This window comes from Esox lucius, chromosome 9, assembly GCF_011004845.1.
Source record: "Esox lucius isolate fEsoLuc1 chromosome 9, fEsoLuc1.pri, whole genome shotgun sequence".
Lineage (NCBI taxonomy): Eukaryota > Metazoa > Chordata > Actinopteri > Esociformes > Esocidae > Esox > Esox lucius.
In genome coordinates, this window is record NC_047577.1 from 15,496,752 (window position 1) to 15,519,756 (window position 23,005).

Consider the following 23,005-nt stretch of genomic DNA (forward strand, 5'->3'; position numbering starts at 1 on the left):
TAGATGTAGTGATTGTATGAGTTAGTGAACTGTTATAAGCTGTTGTAACCAATGAACCAAAATATTAATTGTTTGTAATATGAGCTGAAACTGACAGAGCAAGTAGGAGAATAGGAAACCCTGTTCAAGCGGTTGCAGGGGAGAGAAAGATTTAGTATGTCTGTCTTTTGAGAAACAGGACACAGGTTAGAGACACACACACATAGTCAGACAGGCCAGACAGAAACCAGGAGGGGACAAGAAGATGTTTGCATTTATCCTTATAAGGAATAGAACTGGAACTGGACCAATAGCATACTTGTTTTGTGAATTTAACAACTCTATCTTTTAGGGGGCGTAGTAGAAGTATAAAATGGTCTGTTGAATGTTGATCCTTAGACATTGTGTGGCGACACTTCTGTAATAAATGGACATATAATACGGTAATTGACCTGACTCCCTGTGTTTTATTCTCCTTTCCAACAAACCAACTCGGGGAAGTGTTAGACTTCAACAGGTGGCAGAGCAAATGTTGAGTTACGTTATTGTAATAAGGGAGGGGGGCCCTGTTACCCCATGTAAATATATTTAGGTATTTTTATTTAGCGACTGCTCTATAATCCCATTGGAAATTAAATCCTGGCCATGTATGGTCAAAAGTGACTAATGTTCATTTTCATTTGTGCCAACATTCACTTTTACAGTGAAACAAACCTGCATGAACAAGGTGGTCTTCCAGCCCACGTTTTCATGCCTTTATTATATTCCAACAGAGGTTCACTTCCCACTTTCCCCCAGGTTACGGCTGTGATGGTCAGGTCCTGGCATTTCTCAGGTTTCAAATTACATTCCAGTAATGTCTTTATGCCAATAACACCAAGACATTCATCGTTACACTTCAAGTTGTATAAATATCGTCAGGGGAAGATTGGGAGAAGATTTCACATGAATAAAAACATTTCCTGTAAGTGGTATATATCATCGTAATGTTTTGATCTTATTTAACTTCAATCTATTAGAAAAAATAACACTGTGAGGTCTATTAGAAAGCCAAAAATAAATATATTTACAACCATTAATTTGGGGATCATGGCAACATTTACTATAAGATTTACTAGTACAGGAACCATGGATCATCAAAAACACCATGCTGGCAACTAAAATCCTCTTTGATCCTAAGAAAGACATTTCAAAGTAGTATGAGGAAGGTCTTTTGACTGCCTCTCACTGACAGAATGGATCAGGACTTTTATCTGTGGTTAAACTACACAGATTTTTCTTTTAAATCAATTTGGAGTAAACAAAAACTTTTGTGTATTTAGTATTGAAACTACAAACTGTCACATACTGAGCAAAACAAAGCAATGAAATTGTACAACACTGTCTTGTCCCAAAATGGATATTAAACTGAGGTGGCTGATTAGTTGGTGAGAAATTAAATGTATTGGTGTCAGTGTATCCATCTTTTATTTTATTCTATTCCCATTTGTTGTAGCTGACCCTATTTTACATCATCTGAGGATATGTTGTGCCTGCCATCGCCTAAGACACAACATGCTTTGGAATACAAGCTAGCTGTCATGGGGCCGATAAAAGTACTCTATTTGGAATTACCAGGTTGCACGTTAACAAAGTGAATCAGTGAAAACACCGGACACTGAGCTGAAAGGCTATGCACACAGGTTAGTAGGAAAGAGCCCATTGGGTCAAGACAGTTAGCAGATTATATCAAAGGTGTCATCATTCTACACATCATTATGACATGTCTAGGGCCAATCATAATTATCGATACAGCAAAGCAATTTACTAGTACAGACCAGAACCCCCATGAAACAAGGCTGGTGACCTACTCCATCTTTAGTCCTCTGCCTCAGAAGCAAGTAATCAGTACAGTACTCTCAGGGGGTGGACAAAATAATACGATTGTCCATCAGAACAGCTGCAATCCTTACTGGAATTCTGTTGAGGGATGCTGCACCACTCTACATGAAGAAGAGCCTCCTGTTCTTTGAGGGACGAAGAGGTGGAAATCTATTTTGCACTGTGCTCCAGAACATCTCAAAAAGGTTCAATGATGTTCCGATCTGGTGATTGGGGAGGCCATGAAAGTTGTTTAACATCATCAAGGCATGCTTCAAACCACTTTGTAATTGCCCCATTCTTTGGCCATTATATGACCATGCAAACCAATCATCAAAGCCAATGACTCCCACAAGACTGTGTATGCAATTACGGATTCCCCACCATAGTAAAACAGTTAGCAGCAGACCCTGAGCTGAAGAGGTTCTCCAAATGTAAACATGATTATATCATAGTGCTAATCTTCAGACCTCTTTTTTAGATGACACATGACCTCTTCCACTGTGACTGTAATTAAGTTAATTTTCCATATGGTACGGGGCTCTTAACATTCTGCATGTGAAGCCAAATTAATACAATTTCACATTTTTCAAAAGTTCTGTTGTAGTATTTATGAACAAAAGTTGTATAATCCACCAACTTTGTTTACATTTCCTGTTCAGCCACATTTTGAAAATACAGTAGACTGCAATAATGAAGGACGGACAGGTGTTTGTTAAACATTGTTTTTCGTCACTGCTTGATGAAAGTAGCCTACACCGAAAACATTTTGACATCTTTAGCCAAACTCGCCCCCAGTATCACCCCAGTATCTGTTTGATTGAGTGTGTGGACAAGTGTCTTTTATGCAGGTAACAAGTTCAAACAGGTGCAGTTAATACAGGTAATGAGTGGAGAACAGGAGGGCTTCTTAAAGAAAAACGAACACTGTCTGTGAGAGCCGGAATTCTTACTGGTTGGTAGGTGATCAAATACTTATGTCATGCAATAAAATGCAAATTAATATTTAAAAATCATACTATGTGATTTTCTGGATTTTTGTTTTAGATTCCGTCTCTCACAGTTGAAGAGTACATATGACAAAAATTACAGAACTCTACATGCAAGTAGGAAAACCTGCAAAATCGGCAATGTATCAAATACTTGTTCTCCCCACTGTAGCTCATGAAGGACTTGAATCAGGTATGAAGAGGTTCTCCAAAAGTAAACATGATCATTTCATAGTGCTAATCTTCAGACCTCTTTTTTAGATGACACATGACCACTTCCGCTGTGACTGTAAATTAGTTAATTTTCCATATGGTTACAGGGCTCTTTATATTCTGCATGTGAAGCCAAATTAATACAATTTAAAAAAATTCTAAATTTCTGCTGTAGTATTTATAAACAAAAGTTATAATCCACCAACTTTGTTTACATCTCCTGTTTAGCCACATTTTGAAAATACAGTAGACTGCAATAATGAAGGACAGACAGGTGTTGATAAACATTGTTTTTCGTCACTGCTTGATGAAAGTTTTGACATCTTTAGCCAAACTCACCCCAGTATCAGAATCCCTGGCGTTAACTAGGAAATGCAAAGAAATAACACAACTTTGTCTCCCAAATACATTCAAGTAGCCCTTAGCACCAGTCTAAGCAGGCTAAAGAAATCCCAATAGCAATGGGTGTGTGTATGTTTGCGTGGGCGCGCGCATAGCCTCCGGATGTTCCTCTCCAACCTATTTCTTTAGACCGTGCCCTCCCCAGGCATTATATATTGGATTAGTGTCGCAAGCTTTGCCAAATAAACTGAAAACTAATCTCCAGGTAATGTGACGGTTCCCAGAAAGGGCGGAAATGCGGGACCGTGCAACATCGCCACCTGGTGTTTGAGTTTAGGCGAATCAGACGCCAATAAAGAACACCATTCCAGAGCATTACCTTGCATTGTTCTCTATACAAGGTGTTCAGAGCTGCAGTCAGTTTAATCTACATTGTTTGGAATAGAGCAATCTTAGGGACACTGTGTTTCTGCTCATATTTTTTGTCATGCTGGAGTATGACTGGATTGTCACATTTGAATGCCTGGCCAATGTACAATCTGCAATTAACTTCACCGCAGTATGCAAAAGCTATTGTGATTTGAGGAGTAGATCTACCACTGCACCCCTAACATGCACGTAATATTGCATTTGATTACCCAGCACAACAAACAAATAAACAAGCACCAATCAGATTCCTACTACTTAGTACTACTTTTTTTAGTGTTAGAAACGTTCAGTCAAAAAATAAATTGCAATGAAATTCATTGCTGTCATAAAATGCTCTGTATGGATTACATTTTAAAAACAAGTACATTTGGTAATTATAGATGAGCAATGAGTTGGTTATTAATTATAAACACATATTTGGGAGTAATATGTAAATAGGCTGCTTTAAACGTGTAGTAATATGTATGTTTATTGTTGCCCACTGATTTTGAGTAGAACAAATTGCATATCATTTGGCAACAAAAAGCTTAAGATATTAAGAGGAAGAACAAAATAACTTACGGTAGAAAAGCTTCAGGCTGGCGTATGGTTACGAGTCAATGTTTACAGACGGTGATATATTGACAGGCTGCCCTAAAACTGCGTAACAACCTGTATTTGGATAATGAGGTCCAGAAGACAAAAAGTCATACACTCAGCGCCAAGCGATTTATGGAGGAAAACAGCGACTTCTCGGCAGAAACAAGCGCTCTTCAGCTTTGTAACGCGACGGGGGAGGGGCTTGGTCCTTATTGGATAGTTCAGAGTAGAGGAGGTGAAGGAGCCCAGGGTTGCTGATTACAATAGGCATGTGTTTAGACAGTTTTTTTTATTCGCTTTTTTTTCAAACATGTAATCACATGTTCAATTGACTAAGTACAACGCACAAAATTACACATTCACTCTTTCACCACACCTAATAAGTGTGTCATCAAGACTTACCTTTCATATGAAGTAATTGTCTTTCACAATGCAATGCTCACAATACTTTTGATATGCTTCTCATCTGATTTGTGCAAATACATTTGACCAACACTTAATCCAACTGATCTTAATGGTTAATCACTTAACCATTTGGTAAACCTATATATTTCCATTTCAGCAATACAGTATATGGATTTTGAGAACTATAGAAATAAAATATGTGTTTGTAAGAACATATAAAATAACCACACCTGATGAAAACTTGTTATTGCTAATTGATTTCAGATGGGGTAACCACAATTGGTCATTAGATATAAAAGTGAGGGTCTAAACACTGGCAATTTCTTTCAACATGGACCAGGATAGACAGCAAGGAATTGGAAGAGCTCGTGGACGAGGGATCCGTCAGAGAGGTGGGCATGGGATCCGTCAGAGAGGTGGGCATGGGATCCGTCAGAGAGGTGGGCATGGGGCCCATCAAAGGGTTGGTCATCGGAGAGGGGGAGGCAGAACTGTTGTCTCTAATGAAGTCCGGGCCATCATCGTTGATCATGTGGTGAACCGAGGCCTTACTATGGCAGAAGCTGCCAGATTAGTTGAGCCAAATCTAAAAAGATCAACTGTCAATTCTATCATCCGAACCTTTCACCAAGAAAACCGGTAAGTGTGGAAGATGTATACTATTACATTCACAGTAAATTGTAATGCATGTTAGTAACGTTACAGTATTTGTACAGCATGATCTATTGATTAACAGAAAACCCCATAGTGGTGGTCGTGGCCGTGTGCTGACTGACCAGCAAGAGTTGGCAGTGGTGGAAATGGTGAGGGCCAGGAATGATATACGGCTGTCAGAAATAAAGCAGGCAATTGAGGAGAACAATGACACCTTTGCCAATGTGGCATCCATCAGCCTACCAACAGTAGCCTGCCTTTTAAAGCGGCACCAGGTATCAATGAAACACATTTACCTGGTGCCTTTTGAGAGAAACAATGACCGGGTGAAACAACTAAGGGCTGAGTATGTTCAGGTACAGCACTATACTGTATATTGTTTTACTGTTACTATTTGAAGCATCACTTGCATCATATGTATATTGGAACAACACTGTAAAAAGAACTAACCAAATTATATTTTTTAGAGGGTTATGGTGCTTGACGCTGATGTGAACCATCACAAGTACGTTTTTGTTGATGAAGCAGGCTTTAACCTTGCCAAAACTCGTCGCCGTGGACGTAACATTATCGGCCAACGGGCCACTGTCCAAGTGCCTGGACAACGTGGAGGGAACATCTCTATGTGCGCAGCTATCTCTGAAGATGGTGTCCTAGGACGTAGGCCATTACTTGGCTCCTATAATGCTACACATCTTATTGAGTTTCTCAATGACATTGAGCTGGCCTGTCAAGGTGAAGGGGTCACATATGTAATTGTGTGGGACAATGTCAGTTTTCACCACACAGAGGTAGTTCAAGCATGGTTTCAGACCCATCCTCGATTCATGACCCTCTACCTGCCTCCATACTCTCCTTTCCTCAACCCTATTGAGGGATTTCTTTCAGCATGGAGGTGGAAGGTCTATGATCGCCATCCCCTTGAGCGTGCCACCCTCCTTCAGGCCATGGATGACGCATGTGATGACATCAATGTAGACCAATGTCAATGATGTGGACGAGAATCTATGGCCAAATGCTCAAGACAGGCTTGAGCCAAATTAATGTAATGTGTGCACTAATTGTTATGTTTTGTTCTCATTTAGTTACATTATGGAAAATATAACTATGTTACAATTATAACTGAAAAATAAAAACTAATTTGCCCAAATGATTGAGGATGTCTTCATTGATCCTTCACTTGATTACACATAGGAGAGATATTTTGGAAATGATAGATTGTGTAAATGTAAGTAATGTAAGTGTATTGCCTAATGTGTAACTGTGTAATATGTATTTTATAGTACTATAGCATATTAATTTCAGCACTTCTAAGGCTGATTTGAAACATGTATCTTGCATTGTTTGCTGTTGGATGAACTGACTGTTAAAAGTACTAAACTGAAAGAAGATCATACTGTTGTGTTTCGGTGATTAAACCAAATGTTCTCATTACATATTACAATAATCTTGTGTTTGAAACGATGATCATGTGGACTGAAAACATTACATCAGGTTTTGAAAGAATGACTAGCTGCATTACAAGTGTGATCAGTTTGGATATTTGTACTAAGAGTTTTGAAAATGTACACCTTACTTGTGAAAATTGTACCAAAGCGATTAAAAAAAACTAAGTGCAATAGGAGGAGCACTTTAAGATAATTTAATATTGTAGGGCAGGCATTAACTTGTTTCCCAACATGATTAAAACAAACAAATACAACTAATGAAGAATAAATGACATGTTTCGAATTACGGGGGGATTGGGGGTTGAAAAGAGTTAAAAACTACAGGTCGGGGGTATAAACATTTATATATCCTTCATACCTGTAAATAATAGGCTATTGTCAGGTTCAAAACAACTAGTCAGAGGTTGTAAGGCTCTGACCTATTAGTCGTAAATTTAAAGAACCCAATGAAACACTGGAAACAGCGAACTGGTCTTAAGCGTTTATTCGGAGAGCTCTGATTGGAAAAACACACATTTTATACTCGTCCTAGACAAATCTGAATACTTCCTTGTCCCGCCCTGTCCTATTTCTCTTCCTTCGTATTGGTTACACATGTGCTAAGACTGTTTTTATGTGACACCTGGGTTGCCCTTTGTTTGACCTTTTTCTACTCGGCAACATACATGGAAAACAGGAAACACCTGAATGAAACATGAGTCTTTCAGAAAGCAGGATGAACATTTTCATCCTGCTTACCACCTGTTCTGAACGGTTTCAGAACAGGTGGTAACAATGAGTTCAGTCAACTCTGAGTTAAGTTAACAATGAGTAAAGTACGTGGACGAGGAGATAAAAAGCCCTCATCAGTAGAACGCATATAACGTGATTCACCATAGCAACAGGAGAAAAAGGTCTGAAATCCCATACTTCTCCCCAGTGGGGTTAGATATATAATATTGCAGAATGTGTACAGTGCCGGGGGGGAAATTAAGAGACGACTGCAACTTTTTCTTTCCTTTCCAAAAAAGTCAAAAAGGAAGGTTTTGTGTGAGGAACAGACGTATTCAAATTTTATAGACCACTGCAAATTGAACGCTTCTGTTCCTCACTCAAAACTTTCCTTTAGAATTTTTTGGAGAGGAAAGAAAAGGTGCAGTGGTCTCTCAATATTTTCCGGAGCTGTATAGAAAAAAGAAATACAGTACAAGCAGAAAAATAACGTGAGCTAGCGTGTCAGAAAATTGCTGACCGAGACAATGCGTGAGCATTAATAAAAAAAAAAAAAAAAAGAAAAGTCACACCTCGAGTGTTCCACTCATTAAAAAATTAGATAATTTGTTTCTGGGGGTGTAATATCAAGTTCAGAGTTTATTTATCAAATGCACCGAATAACACAGCGTAATTCTGAACAGTGACATTTGTGACATGGCACACATATGCATTTTAAGAACTAAGAAATATATAAAGCAAAAATATAGCAATAATATACATAAACATTTTAACTAGTAGCAATTGTAAGACAGTAGTATTGCAAACATGAACGATATGGGTGGAAGTATTGAATATTATAAATAAAATATGAGTGTAATATGCCCATGAATGGTACAGAAAAAATATATTCTAATGTACATTACATAGAAATCCATCAGAGTGTTTGGAATTTCCGTGTGTGATCAGTATGATCATAAATCATTGTTGCTGGTTGAGGAGCCTTGTGGCCTGAGGGAAAAAACTGTGAGTCTGGAAATGTGTGTCCCGATGCTCCGGTAGTGTCTACCAGACGGCAACGGCGGTATGAATAGACCAGTGTCTCCCAATCTTTTTCAGTTACTGTACCCCCAAAATGTTTTTGCACTGCTTTCAGTACCCCTGAAGTACCCCCTCATGTTAATTTCACTAGTAAGTCTATGGTGTCATGAGTGTTTTCAAGTACCCCCTGTGGAAAGACGAAGTACCCCCAGGGGTCCTAGTACCCCTGGTTGGGAACCACTGGAATAGACCATAGCCTTGGTGGCAGTAGTCTTTGATGATGTTCTGTGCTTTCCTAAATCATTGTGTATGAAAAATGCCTTGCACGGAGGGTAGGTGGCAGCTGATAACGCGCTCCGCAGACTTTACCACACTCTGGAGGGACATGTGATCGGAGCAGCGGCCGTGCCAGGCAGTAATGCAGCTTGAGAGGATACTCTCAATGGTGCACCTGTAGAAGTTGGTGAGCGTTTTTACAGACATGCCAAACTTCTTTAGGCTCCTCGAGAAGTATAGTTGCTTTTGGGAAGTTTTCACTGCTGAGTTTGCTTGCCTGTATCATGTGGGGTCATTTATTTATGCAGGTGCAACCCAACAGGCACAAAATGTACTTGGCAGCAACTGAAGATTAAATGAAAAAAATATACATCAAACAGGAAAAGTATAATAACAGTTCAAGCAATTGTGATGCTGTTTAGCCTCCCTTACCTAATTCATCACCCTTCAGAGGATTAATTCAACATATATTTATGTAGTGAAATTTAAGCAAAAAATAAGTACAATGCTCAAAAGAATCACAATTCTTTGCTGGCCTATCTGTACATTGATGCTGCAGAAAGACTTCATAATCTCCTTCATTTACTGAAGGAGCTGTGATAGCAGTATGAGTGTCATCTATGCAGCCAATCCCTGGACACCCTAAAATATGGACTGATTAGTGCTGTAAGTCTCAAATCTTCATACTAAATAAACCGATTACTGCTTAGACTAATACCTGCAATTCTGTGGAATTCATTTTTGATGAGTCTCATGGGTCTGTGACTTGGGAGCACCACAAAAGTGTACAGAAAACATTTCAGTGCAAGAGTCACATCTCTGACAGCCTGACAGAGACGGTTGCCCTGGACATAATGCTCAGCATCACCTATGTTATACAGAAAACTGCAACACAAAGAATTTGTGCCGAACTGAGAGCATGTCCACAATGTATCATATGAACAATATGAAAGTTGAGAATATATTCTAAATATATTGTTCCGATGAATGAACGCTTGTGCAGAAAAACGGTAAAGCTCAAACAAATAATCATTAGGGAATGATAAAAAACATCTAAGCGGGGTCTGATCACTCCAGACAAAGATTTGTGCTTAAAGTGGCTCTTTGAGAAAAGGACACGCCCTGTCTGACACATTCAGAGAGCACATTTCAGTTAAAGAGTAGAACAAACTCAGAGTTAGTTGAATAAAACCTGCTAGCGAGCAGGTTAGCTTCACAGAGTATGTTGCCGTAGTAACTGACTCAGAGTAATGCTGAACTGGCTCTTTGAAACCATAAAACCAGAGTTTCCCTCAACTCTGAGTCACCTAACTCTGAGTTTTCACTAAACCTGCTTTCTGAAATACCCCCAAAGTATATGACATTTTTATCACCCTTAACCACAGCTCTATTATTCTAGACGGTTCATCAGACGGTTCATCAGACGGTTCATCAGACGGTTCATCAGACGGTTCATCAGACGGTTCATCAGACGGTTCATCAGACGGTTCATCTGGTCATTTCTACTCTTAGTAAAATATTTGCTTAAAGCCAGCAAATAATAGGAAATAAAATCAGCATTTAGTAAATGTCAGTTCTTACACAAATCTTTATCTATGTGTGACATTAAGGTCCTCACAAAGGTTATTCAAAGATTAGTCATGTAGACACAATTCTCTAGTTAATATTGATAAATGCATGCTTGGTTTCAAATTTACCCAACAACTATATGTAGCCTACCATATCACCCTCTCCGGGGCTCCACCTCGCCGGCGTACTAACTGCTTTGCGGCTGTTCAATTAGTTCATGTTTATGTTTGTTGTAATGGATATGAAGGTTACAGAGCTTTGTTGTGCCATCTTGTAATTTATGTAGTTGCACACTCTTGAATGTTTTCTGGAGATTATGGTTGTTTTTGGGTGCCAACTATAGAAAGGAAGACTATTCTGTTTGGTGTGCTTTGCTGCTTCATACATTCTTAGGCATTGTGGAGTTCTGACTCCTAAATGTTTCTGCTAACCATATGGCTGGTAGTTTTTATGAATGCCATTTAAGTCAATATTAAATAAAGAAAGTATGTCTATGAAATAAATCCTGAAATACATATGCCAAAAATATGTCCACTGCTATGTCTATGTTTTTGTTCAAATGGTCAATGTCGTTGTGAATGTCGTCTGCATTGTCGTCTGTTTTGTCGTTACAATGTGCATTTGGTATTGCATTTCCTGTAAGTTTATGTCGTTGGAGTTGTTGACTACTTCGTCGTTACCACAGGCATTTGTTTAAATCGTTGTCGACTCCTAAATAGGCCATCCCCCTACTAATTTAGCCACGTGTGTTGATTTAGCAACTGTTTTTGCTAAATAACAGTACAGTAAGTAAAGTAACAGTACAGTTTTCTCTGTTAGTCTGATACGTAACCATTAGTAATAACAAATGCTACCAGTCATCCTAAATGCGTCAGTGTACAATCTCAGAGATAGGGCCTTCATCCTATCCAAGAATTGCTACACCGTCTTAACTGCTGAACCATAAATAAAGCACCCATAGGCCACAACCGACCTTATCAGTGTCTGGTATATAACCAGCCGTGTTTGTACAATGATCTTTTAGACACCTTGAAGCCTACAACAGTTTGTAGTTTGCCTAGATCCTTATACCTGTTCAGAATCCTCATGAATGAGGATTATGCTCACTGATAATCCTTCCTGCAACTAACATTTTTGGAAACAGGGTTGTAGATCTCATGCCTCCTCTTCCCCTCTTACCCTCAAAAGCAATCCCATATGCACTATTGGCTGGGGAGAAGCCAAGGTGGGATTACAGGAAAAAACACTGACGGGGTAAACTCTTTCCGAAACAGCCCCATCTCAGGAGCCAGTCTATCCCCAATTCACCCATAACTGGAATTCCTTAAGCGTCCATGCTCTCAACAGATTTGGAGAAACATTGCGGTAGGAAATGCACCTTGTGACCTTGCAGATTCATCCCTACATCAAGGCCAGTTGTTGCCTTATCAACTTCCGAGGCAATTCTCACATCTACAGTAGGTGCCTAGACACATAATTGCACCACGGCGTATCCTCATATCCACAATACAAATAATTGCTTTAAACTGACTATGCCCGGTGCCCAGAACTGCCTATAACTGTAAGTGTAAAAGGTTATCAGTTGAACAAGCAGTAAATAACATGCTTATTCTTAACGTAGACTAATTATTTAAAATGTATAAACTATATATAAGACCATTTCGAACTGAGTGAACTAGTAATTCTAAATTATGGAGGAATATTTTCATGAACAATGTGTTTTAATGAGCCGAGTGTTAATATTTTCAATTTGAAGAAAAACACTATTGTTAGTTTTTATTTGGAGTGTGTTCTCCCTGTGTTATGTGTAACGCTATGCAGTGTTCCTCTGCTTAGAACTCCGCATGATTTCCCTGCTAAAAAGTTCATACAAATAATAATAGGTAAGCTAATTAACATTTTAATTGGGTAGTTGGGACATGTACATCCAGGCACCAAGCTTATAAGAATGGGGATCGTTCATCCCCCATTCATCTCTGGTGCCAGTACAGACTTCTTTATCTATGGCATTCAAGAGGAATTGCCCCTAACAACTACTTTGAAATCACAACATTTACAATGGTGAATTGGGTTTGGTGTGTATCCGGTTTGCTGCTTCATGTACTGTCTTGCATTGTGTAGCTCTGACAATTACATGTTTCTGCTGACTATGTGCTTGGAACAAATAATTTATGCCGTTGTGTAGACTTGTTCCCGAAACCTCCCCCAGGGCCACTTTAGGATAGAATTCAGTTTGCTTACATCAAAATAATGGAATTTCCATCCCATTTCCCACAGACTGTAGGCCATGTTTCAGACTGTCAGTGTGCACATGTCTCATATGTGCCTCTATTGAGTTCTGAGGAATAAGAGATAAATTGCAAGACGGCGTCAATAAAATCAAATAAAATCAATCAAATTTTTTTATAAAGCCCTTTTTACATCAGTAGTTGTCACAATGTGCTTTTAAAAAAAACCCAGCCTGAAGTAAAAAAGTAAGTAATTTGTAAGTTCATTGGACAATAGGAAATAGATGATAAAAGGAAGTAACCAAGTTCTATGCTGTCTGAAGGCCATTCTCTTTGGTGTGCTTTGCTGCTTCCTGTCATCTCCGACAAAGTAGCGCTCTGACTCTTGGATGTGTCTGCTAACCTTGTGCCTGGTAGATGTTTGGGGAAGCAAGTGTCGCCTGAATACATATATTTGTTGTGGGCCTATAAACCACAAGTACGTATATACTGAACAGACTATATCCCTGAATCCTCCACCAGGGGGCGGTCCAGGACACAATTCAATCATCTCATGACTGTCACTACATTGGAGCTTTCGATTTATATACTTTGTGAGTGAGATTTGCATCCAGTTCCTGTCCAGCACGCAGTTTGGGGGAAATCAATCGGTTGCCACATGCCATCAGAAACTCAAGGCTTATTTTTTGGGATCAATGCCAAATTGCATAACACACATTGGTAGTGACGATTGGACATCAATAAAGCCAATAAAGTAAAAGAGCTTACCTCACTTCAGCAGACAGTTTTTCTCCAAAGGCATCCCTTATTAGTTCAGTGACAGTCTTCTGGTCCCAAGACTTCTGGAATTCAAACCCGTTCAGTATATGTCCGTCTTCATGTAACCGTTGTTTAGTGCAATGCTTGACAACGACACTGCTTGATGCACCCGGTTCGAATTTTATCATTGGATTGAATGAGCGTTATCAGTGGTTATCAGCCTCATAGATATGGGTCAGAAGGGGCCTGCTAAGCCTACTGGTAGGCTCAGAAGGCTGTTATCATCCATTCACATGGTTAATCACGGATAAATACACGAGAAGACTCCAGATCCAATCCCAGACGAATCCAGGTCGCTGTGGTGGGTTAGGGTTAGGGTGATAATTTAGTCAATACTTTTAGTCAAACTGTGATAATTTATTCAATACTAAATTATCTAAATACTAAATTAACCATGCAATATTAACTAGACAATTGTGTCTACATGACTAATGTTTGATTAACCTTTGTGAGGACCTTAATGTCACCCATAGATTTAAGGTTTGTGTAAGAACTGACATTTACTAAATGCTGATTTTGTTTCCCATTTGCTGGCTTTAAGCAAAAATGTTACGAAGAGTACAAATGACCAGATGAACTGTCTGATGAACCGTCTGATAAACTGTCTGGAATAATAGAGCTGTGGTTAACGGTGATAAAAATGTCATATACATTGGGGGTATTTCAGAAAGCAGGTTTACTGAAAACTCAGTTAGTTGACTCAGAGTTGAGAGGGGCAGTTCATCGGTCTGTCGTGGTGAAGAAAGATTTACCGGTCAATCTACGTTCCTACTCTCACCTATGGTCATGAGCTTTGGGTCATGACAGAAAGTACAAGATCCCGGATACAGGCGGCCGAAATTAGCTTTCTCCGGACGGTGGCTGGGCGATCCCTTAGAGATAGGTGAGAAGCTCGGTCACCCGGGAGGAGCTCAGAGTAGAGCCGCTGCTCCTCCACATCGAGAGGGGTCAGCTGAGGTGGCTTGGGCATCTGTTCCGGATGCCTCCGGAACGCCTTCCTGGGAAGGTGTTCCGGGTCCGTCCCACCGGGAGGAGACCCCAGGGAAGACCTAGGACACGCTGGAGGGACTATGTCTCCCGGCTGGCCTGGGAACGCCTCGGTGTCCCCCCGGAAGAGCTGGAGGAAGTGTCTAGGAAGAGGGAAGTCTGGGCATCTCTGCTTAGACTGCTGCCCCCGCGACCCGGCCCCGGATAAGCGGAAGAAGATGGATGGATGGACAAAGTATTGAGATTAACTTTTGTTATTGACCAGATACTAATTTTCCACCATAATTTACCAATAGATTCATTAAATATCCTACAATGTGATTTTATGGATATTTTTTTCTCATTTTGTCTCTCATAGTTGAAGTGTTCCTACGATGAAAATTACAGGCCTCTCTCATCTTTTTAAGTGGGAGAACTTACACAACTGGTGGCAGACTAAATACTTTTTGCCCCACTCTATGTGCCTTTTTTGAGTTCTAAGGAATAAGAGATAAATTGCAAGATGGCATCTGTTATAACCTTAGATGGTTAAGAATGCATGCACACTTTGAACGGTTAACTGACTTTACTTAACGTCTGCATCAGCTCACATACACAGGTTGGAGCACTCTGAAGTAGCACAAGTCATTCTGGTGGGGTAACCCTCTTAACATTCCTGGGGGGGACACCTGGGTTAATTAATAAAGGTTCCGGGGTGCAGTACCCTTAAACACAGCGACACAGTTTCAGTCTGTAACACTTCTCCCCCTTTAAGTGAAAACATAATGTACACAAATACAACTATGCAAATCAGGTCCTTTTTCTAACTTACAGAAATGTGTCTTGCAATATATTTTTAAAACAATCTTAAACAACCATCTACCAAATGCTTTGCTTTAATACCTTAACATTTAACATTTTGTCCTAGCTTTTGGACCGTTTAACATGTCAGTCTATCTGGAGGCTTGTGCTGCCTCTTAGATCTCCTTAGTCCCACTGTGGGACCAACAGGTCCAGTAGCAGGTTGTGTACTCCCAGCCAAGTTTGGTGTACAGACAGGCTGGTCAACCTGTACAGACTCACTTTGCGCAGACAGTCCATTAGTTTGCTGCGGTGCTACTGGCACCTCAAAAACACCCTCAGGGCTGTCCACACTGTCCTTGCGTGTAACACTCTCCCCTTCAGCCCCACGGCGAGCACGCAGGTGATCCTGGTGCCTGCGGATCTGCCGTCCATCCAACAAATCCACCGTGAAGGACACCGGTCCCGTCTGGCGGCTGATGAGCCCTGGCAGCCAGGGCTGTCCCTGAGCAAAGTTCTTGACAAACACACAGTCCCCAGGCTTAAAAAAACCTCTCTTTAGCATGTTGGTCTCGCCTCCCTTTCGGCTCTTCCTGCGAACGAATAACTCTCGCTCCGACGTCTGGGTGGAGCAGATCCAGATGAGATTTGGGCTTCCTCCCCATTAACATTTCTGCTGGGGAGACGCCTGTGGTTGTGTGAGGGGTGATCCTATATTAGAATAAGAAACGGGAAAGCTTAGTTTCCAGTGTATGTCCTGACATCTTCCATAGACCATCTTTCAGGGTCTCAACGGCTCGTTCTGCTAAGCCATTGGAGGCCGGATGATAGGGAGCCGTGCGAGCATGTCGGATACCATTTTTCTCTATGAACTCCTGGAACAACTCACTGGTGAAAGTGGGACCATTGTCTGTCACAACAGTATCTGGCAACCCGTGAGTAGCAAAGATGCTCCTGAGCTTTTCTATGGTGACTGAGGCAGTAATGTTTGACATGATGTGTGCGTCCAGCCACTTAGAATGGGCATCTACCAGCACTAGGAACATGTGACCCGTAAATGGACCCGCAAAATCCAGGTGGAGCCTTGACCACGGACGACCAGGCCACTCCCATGGGTGGAGCGGGGCAGGTGCTGGCATCTTTTGGTTACTTTGACATTGTGTACATGCCTTTACCTTTTCTTCTAGAGCACTGTCCATCCCCGGCCACCACACAAATGATCTGGCAAGGCTCTTCATCCGGGACACGCCAGGGTGGGCGTCATGCAGCTCGTCGATCACCTGTGCCTGCCCTGGGGGTGGAACAATCCCTCTGGATCCCCAGAGGAGACAGCCATCCTGGACACTTAGCTCTAGCTGACGCTTGGAATAGGGCTTAAACACCTCTTGCTCAACAGCTGCTGGCCAGCCCTGCATCACCCATCTCTTAACTTGAGATAACACTGGGTCTCTTTCAGTCCACATTTTGACTTGCTTTGATGTCACTGGAGTGTTAGACAGCCTGTCTAACATGAACACAGTCTCTGGGGGAAGGAAAGTTTGGTTTGGTGTGTCGGGAAGAGGGAGTCTGCTAAAGGCATCAGCATTGGCATTTTCGCTGCCCGCTTTGTACACTATTTTGTACTGATACGCTGAGAGGGTTAGTGCCCAGCGCTGTACTCTAGCCGACGCCATGGGCGGGATGCCTTTTGACTCACTGAACAGACCCATAAGGGGCTTATGGTCTGTATAGATAGTAAAGGGACGACCATACAGGTACTGGTGAAACCGTTTCACAGCAAAAACCACAGCTAGTCCCTCTTTCTCTAACTGTGAGTACCCTTTTTCTGCGGAAGTGAGAGTACGTGACACATAACCAATAGGCTTTTCAGAATCGTCCTCCATCTGGTGCGAAAGGACCGCCCCCACACCATAGGGCGAAGCATCACAGGACAGGATGACATCTTTGCCTGGATCAAAGTGCACCAGCAGTCGATCAGAGTGTAACAGCTCCTTTACCTGCTGGAATGCTGCCTCTTGTGCTTGCTGCCACTTCCATGAGCTGTCTTTATGCAGTAGCTGATAGAGGGGGGGCCAGTACCGTGGAGAGGTCAGGTAAGAATTTGCCATAATAGTTCACTAAGCCCAAGAACGACCTGAGTTCTGCCACATTCTTTGGGCTTGGAGCCTCCTTTACTGCCCTCACCTTCTCTTCCACAGGCGACAGACCCTGAGCCGTAATCCTGTGGCCCAGGTAGGTGACACTTGGAGCTTGGAAAACGCACTTACTTCGCTTCAACCGCAGCCCGGCTTCTGCCATCCTCTTCAACACCTGGCCCAAGTTACTCAGATGCTCCTCCTCTGTTTTCCCGGTGACCAAAATGTCATCCAAGTAGACTGCCACCTGGGGAATGTTTTGGAGCAGATTGTCCATGGTGCGTTGAAAGATAGCTGGACTGGATGCAACGACCAAATACCAGGCGGTTATACTTGAACAACCCTTTGTGGGTGTTGATGGTGACATACTGTTTGGATTTCTCATCCAACAGCAGCTGCTGGTACGCATGACTCATGACCAGTTTTGTGAATGTCTTTCCACCTGCCAGCGTAGCAAACAGGTCCTCCACCCGTGGCAGCGGGTAGGTATCTAGCTGTGAGGCCTGGTTTGCTGTCAGTTTATAGTCTCCACAGATGCGTACCTTACCATCCTCTTTCAAAACTGGCACAATCGGGGCTGCCCAGTCTGAAAACTCAATAGGGTCAACGACACCTAGCTGCTGGAGCCTCTCCAGCTCTGCCTCCACCTTGGCTTTCATGGCATATGGCACTGGGCGAGGTCTGAAAAAGCGTGTTTGTGCGTTGGGGTCTACACATAGTTTTACAGTTGTGCCATGGAGGGTGCCCAGCTCATCTTTAAAAACATCTGCATACTTTTCTAGGATGTCTTCAATCACTCCCACATGCTTGATTTCCCCCCAGTTCAGGTGAACTTTCCGCAGGATGTCACGACCAAGCAAACTTGGCCCCTCTCCCTTGACCACAAACAGCCTTGCTGTAGCTTTCTGCCCTTGGTACACAATGTTAACTTCTATAGATCCAAGAAGTGGAATGCACTCACCTGTATAGGTCCTCAGTCTGACATTAGTCCCTTTGAGTGCAGGCGCTTCCTCTGAGCGCCACAACTTGAGGTAGGTAGCTTGACTAATCACTGATGCTGAGGCGCCTGTGTCTACCTCCATTTCCAGCTTCTTTCCATTTAACTGCAGTGTTGCACCGATGGGCTCAGCTCGGGGCTCGCTGAGGTCGATGAGGTTGAACATGTTAAAGGAAACCTGTTCCTCAGCCTGCTCACTCTCCAGGTGATGTGTGTTCATATTGGGCCTAGATTTCCCCCAATCCTTTCTCTGTTTATTCTTAGCAGCTCTGCACTTCTTTGCAATGTGCCCCTTTTTCTTACAGTTATGACATGTAGTGTCTTTAAAGCCACAGTCATTAGCAAAATGCGACTGACTTCACATTCAACGGACTTCACTGGCTTGCCTGTTTATTCCTCGAACACACGATGAACAGCGCGTTGCTGCACACCCCCGTTGGCCTGTTGGATGTCTTTAGTATTATTGGCTGCCGTTTCCATTGCTTGTGCGATCTCCAATGCCTTCTTGAACGTGAGTGTAGCTTCTCCCAACAACCGGCGTTGGATGCCGTCGTCACTTATGCCACAGACTAACCTGTCGCGCAGCATGTCCTCCAGGGCCGCTCCAAACTCACAGTGCTGCGATAACTGTCTCAGCTCCGCCACAAACGCAGCCACCGAAACACCTGGCCCGCGGACATGAGTATGAAACTTGAAGCGCTGAACAATTACAGACGGCTTCGGGTTGTGGTGGTCTTGCACCATCTTCACCAGCTCCTCAAACCCAATACCACTTGGGCTACGCGGCGTAGCCAGGTTGCGTATCAGGGTATACGTCTTTGCCCCGCACACACTGAGGAGGATGGAGCGTTTCTTGTCCTCTCCCGTAATGTCATTCGCCAGGAAAAAGTGCTCCAGTCTCTAGACGTATTCAATCCAGACACCGTCCGACTCGACATATTCACTAAGTGAACCCACAGTAGCCATGCCTAAACAACACGGAAACTTCTCCGACCTAACTTGGTTTTAATCCTCGTCGCCAGTGTTATAACCTTAGATGGTTAAGAATGCATGCACACTTTGAACGGTTAACTGACTTTACTTAACGTCTGCATCAGCTCACATACACAGGTAGGAGCACTCTGAAGTAGCACAAGTCATTCTGGTGGGGTAACCCTCTTAACATTCCAGGGGGGGACACCTGGGTTAATTAATAAAGGTTCCGGGGTGCAGTACCCAACCCTTGGTAGCCTATGGGGCTTTCGGCCGGATTTCACTAGTGGGACATTTTGGGTCCTAGATTCATTTCTGTAACAGATACAACCTATTATGATGTATCCTTTTAATAGCAACCCCTCTGGCTACAATAAAAACACATAAAAACAGACTTCTGGGTCACTATTTATAAAACTCATCTGTTTGAAAGGCAAAAAAATTGTTTTCGGAAAACATTTATGCCATTCAGCATCAAGATTTTTTTTTGAAAGCATTATGAGATTTTGTGTCAATGGTATTTCCTCATACTTTCATGCCTTTACTATCAAATTACACTGTAACTGGGATGAAAATAATGAAATAATTATATAATAGAAGGTAAAAAATATAGGCACCCCCAAAAAATTTGGTTCTTCTACCTAGAAATAAAACATTATGAAATAAATAAGATTGAATGTAAATACCCATGTAATAGGTGTAATGACTCAAAACGCACTAGATCGCTAGTTACGTTTGGACTTATATATTTTATAAACTCAGAAAAATTACCAACTTCTTCCCAAAAACTCAAGAACATCCCCCTACTATTTTGACTAAATATTAATTTTTATATCTTATATATAATACAAACGATGTATTATGGTTCAAAACATCATATATAGTGATGTACACGCTTGTAATATTTATACTGATGTACAAATGAGCCTTTCTAAGATGAATAGGCAATGTCGTTGCCTGGTGAAAAGTTCTCATAGCAACCCAAACTATACAACTATACAACCCATATTATACACGGAAAACCCCAATTATACACGGAACGCTTCAGGAAAGTGGCTACAAATAATATACCATTGGAATCGGACGATTATGGAGAATCTATTTTTCGAAATATTTATGCAAATTAGCACTGTCCGCGGGATCGCGGACGTCGACCATGGAACACAGCGACACAGTTTCAGTCTGTAACAGCATCAATAAAATTAAATAAAATCAATCAAATGTATTTATGAAGTCCTTTTTACATCAGCAGTTGTCACAATGTGCTTTTACAAAAAAAACTGCCTGAAGTAAAAAAGTGTTATTTGTAAGATCATTGGACAATGAACATAAAATAAATGTGTTTTTCCAATTGTCATGACTGTCACTACATTGGTGCCTCGTAGAAGTGCCTCCCTATAGGGTGATAAGAAATATAAGATACTTTGCAAGATGGTGGAACAGTGATATCAGTAAAAAGGTGCTTATTGAAATGTTCCCATACATTGGAAATTTCATGAAACCTATAAATATTATCTTCTACTCAACTCTTTTTGACATTTCCAGTGGCATAGGTGTTTTATACATGTCTCCCTATTGGGTGTAAAAAGCTAGGAGCTTAAATAAAAGATGGCAGACATAATGCGCCACTGGCCACAATGAAGACATTTCCACCCCAATTAACCTAGAATGATGATTCTTTGTGAACATCCCTAATTCCCCCAGAGATACAAAATTGCCTCAAAAACCTATCATGTTTGTCATTTTGGATTTTTGGGTGTTGAAAGATAAGTGGAAAAAATGCAAGATGGCAGAGAAAGTGGATGACAAGTGTAAAACAAATGCATCCATCAACATCATGTACGCATTACATGATAGCACACTGACAATATAGACAATGTATGCCTTCCACACAGACACTGGACCTGATTCCTCCACAGGGGGGCACCACAGGCCACCCCCTAATTCATTTATTTTCACAATGACACTATTTCCACCCTGATTGACCTAGAATGATGACTTTTTTGTGTGCTTGCCTCAAAATTGCATCAATGTCCGATCATGTCTGCCATCTTGGGTATTTAGTCCAGCAAAAATTGACCATGCAATCGGCATACCTGTGTCCTATACGTCTCCCTATAGGGTGGTAAAGGCTAAGAGATGTGTTACATGATGGCGGACAAAATGGCTGACCAGTGTAAAACGTATGGATGCATACAGTTCATGTGTGCACTACATTATGGCATGATGAAAATACAGACCAGATACATTATCCACGCAGACACCTGACCCAGTCCTCCACAAGGGGCGCCACAGGTCACATCTTAATGCAATTTCCCCACAATTATGCCATTTCCTCCCCGACTTAGAATGCTGATTCTTTGTGTGCATGCTTCATTCCCCAGGAGGCACAAAACTGCATCAAGGACTGATCATGTCTGTCAAGTTATTCACATTCTTGTTTATGTCTCACAAAGTGAATGATTTGTGACTTGTGTGTTGAACTAATGATACTTTTTTTTAAAAGAAAGGAAAAATATCCACTTCAATTGCACATTGTGCATCAAAGGATTACCAGGTCATTTACACAGATAGTATCAAAGATAAACCTTCTTTATCTAGTTAATCAATTACACCAATTGTTATTTTACATCTATTATTTCAGTTATAACCATCTCCCTTGTATGAAGCCTTTGTACTAATGTCAAAAAGGTTTCTATTCAAGTTCCGTCTTGGCTTTGAATACACACACCATTATGGAACCAACTAAATAAGGATGTTTATTTGGGAAGAATTAAGGAAATTCTGTGTGCGCGCGCGGATATCTGTCAGGGCATGAATGCTTGGTGGGGGTAGGGTCACGGGACAGGCAAATGCTTGATCATACAAATCAGATGATCCCAACATCAACTCTACTTTACTCCCAATCCTACGTTTTACACCCATATGGCACTGCTACAACAGCCCATGCAGAGTTGGGAAAGTCGAGTGTCCTCAAGTCCGAGTCCTCCGAGTCCTCCGAGTCCTCCCAAACCTGTCCGATGAGCCGGTCGGTTTCTTTTACACGCCCTCCCTTAACCAGGAATTCAATGTGAGCCAACATGTCGGAGCCAAAACCTTGTTTTATCTCTAGACAGATCAGAGGCACCCGCCCTGCCAGGGGCAGCAGCACAAGTATATCACCTCCAGAGGAAGTGAACCGCAAAGGCTATGGAATTCATCGACTTTTTGGACAGTTTTGAACTAAGCCAACATGTCACAGATGCCTCACATCAACATGGTGAAACACTGGACCTAGTCATGTCTAAGGGATTAAAATCAGAAAATGTATCTGTGACAAATGTCTCCCTCTGACCATTATGGTGTATTTCACAATATTTCAAGTTCAAGTTCATTTATTTATATGCACATTTAAACTGCCGCTAGACAGACCAAAGTGCTTTACAGAACAAGCATATAAAAATAAAAGCAGCAGAACAACCCATAAACACATAGAGAACATCTAAGCTAAGATTAACTTTAAAACAAAGACACAAATGTAAAACAGTAAAAACAGCCCAAGAAAAGTAATCAATATTCTAACGAGAACAGGTATGTTTTAACCAAAGACTTAAAAGCAGAGAGGTTGGGAGCC

General features: G+C 41.5%; 1 pseudogene; it reads right to left on the bottom strand.

Moving 5' to 3' along the window:
• Positions 1-15,187: 15,187 nt before the first annotated feature.
• Positions 15,188-22,474, bottom strand: LOC114839876 (annotated as a pseudogene).
• Between the last annotated feature and the right edge of the window lie 531 nt (positions 22,475-23,005).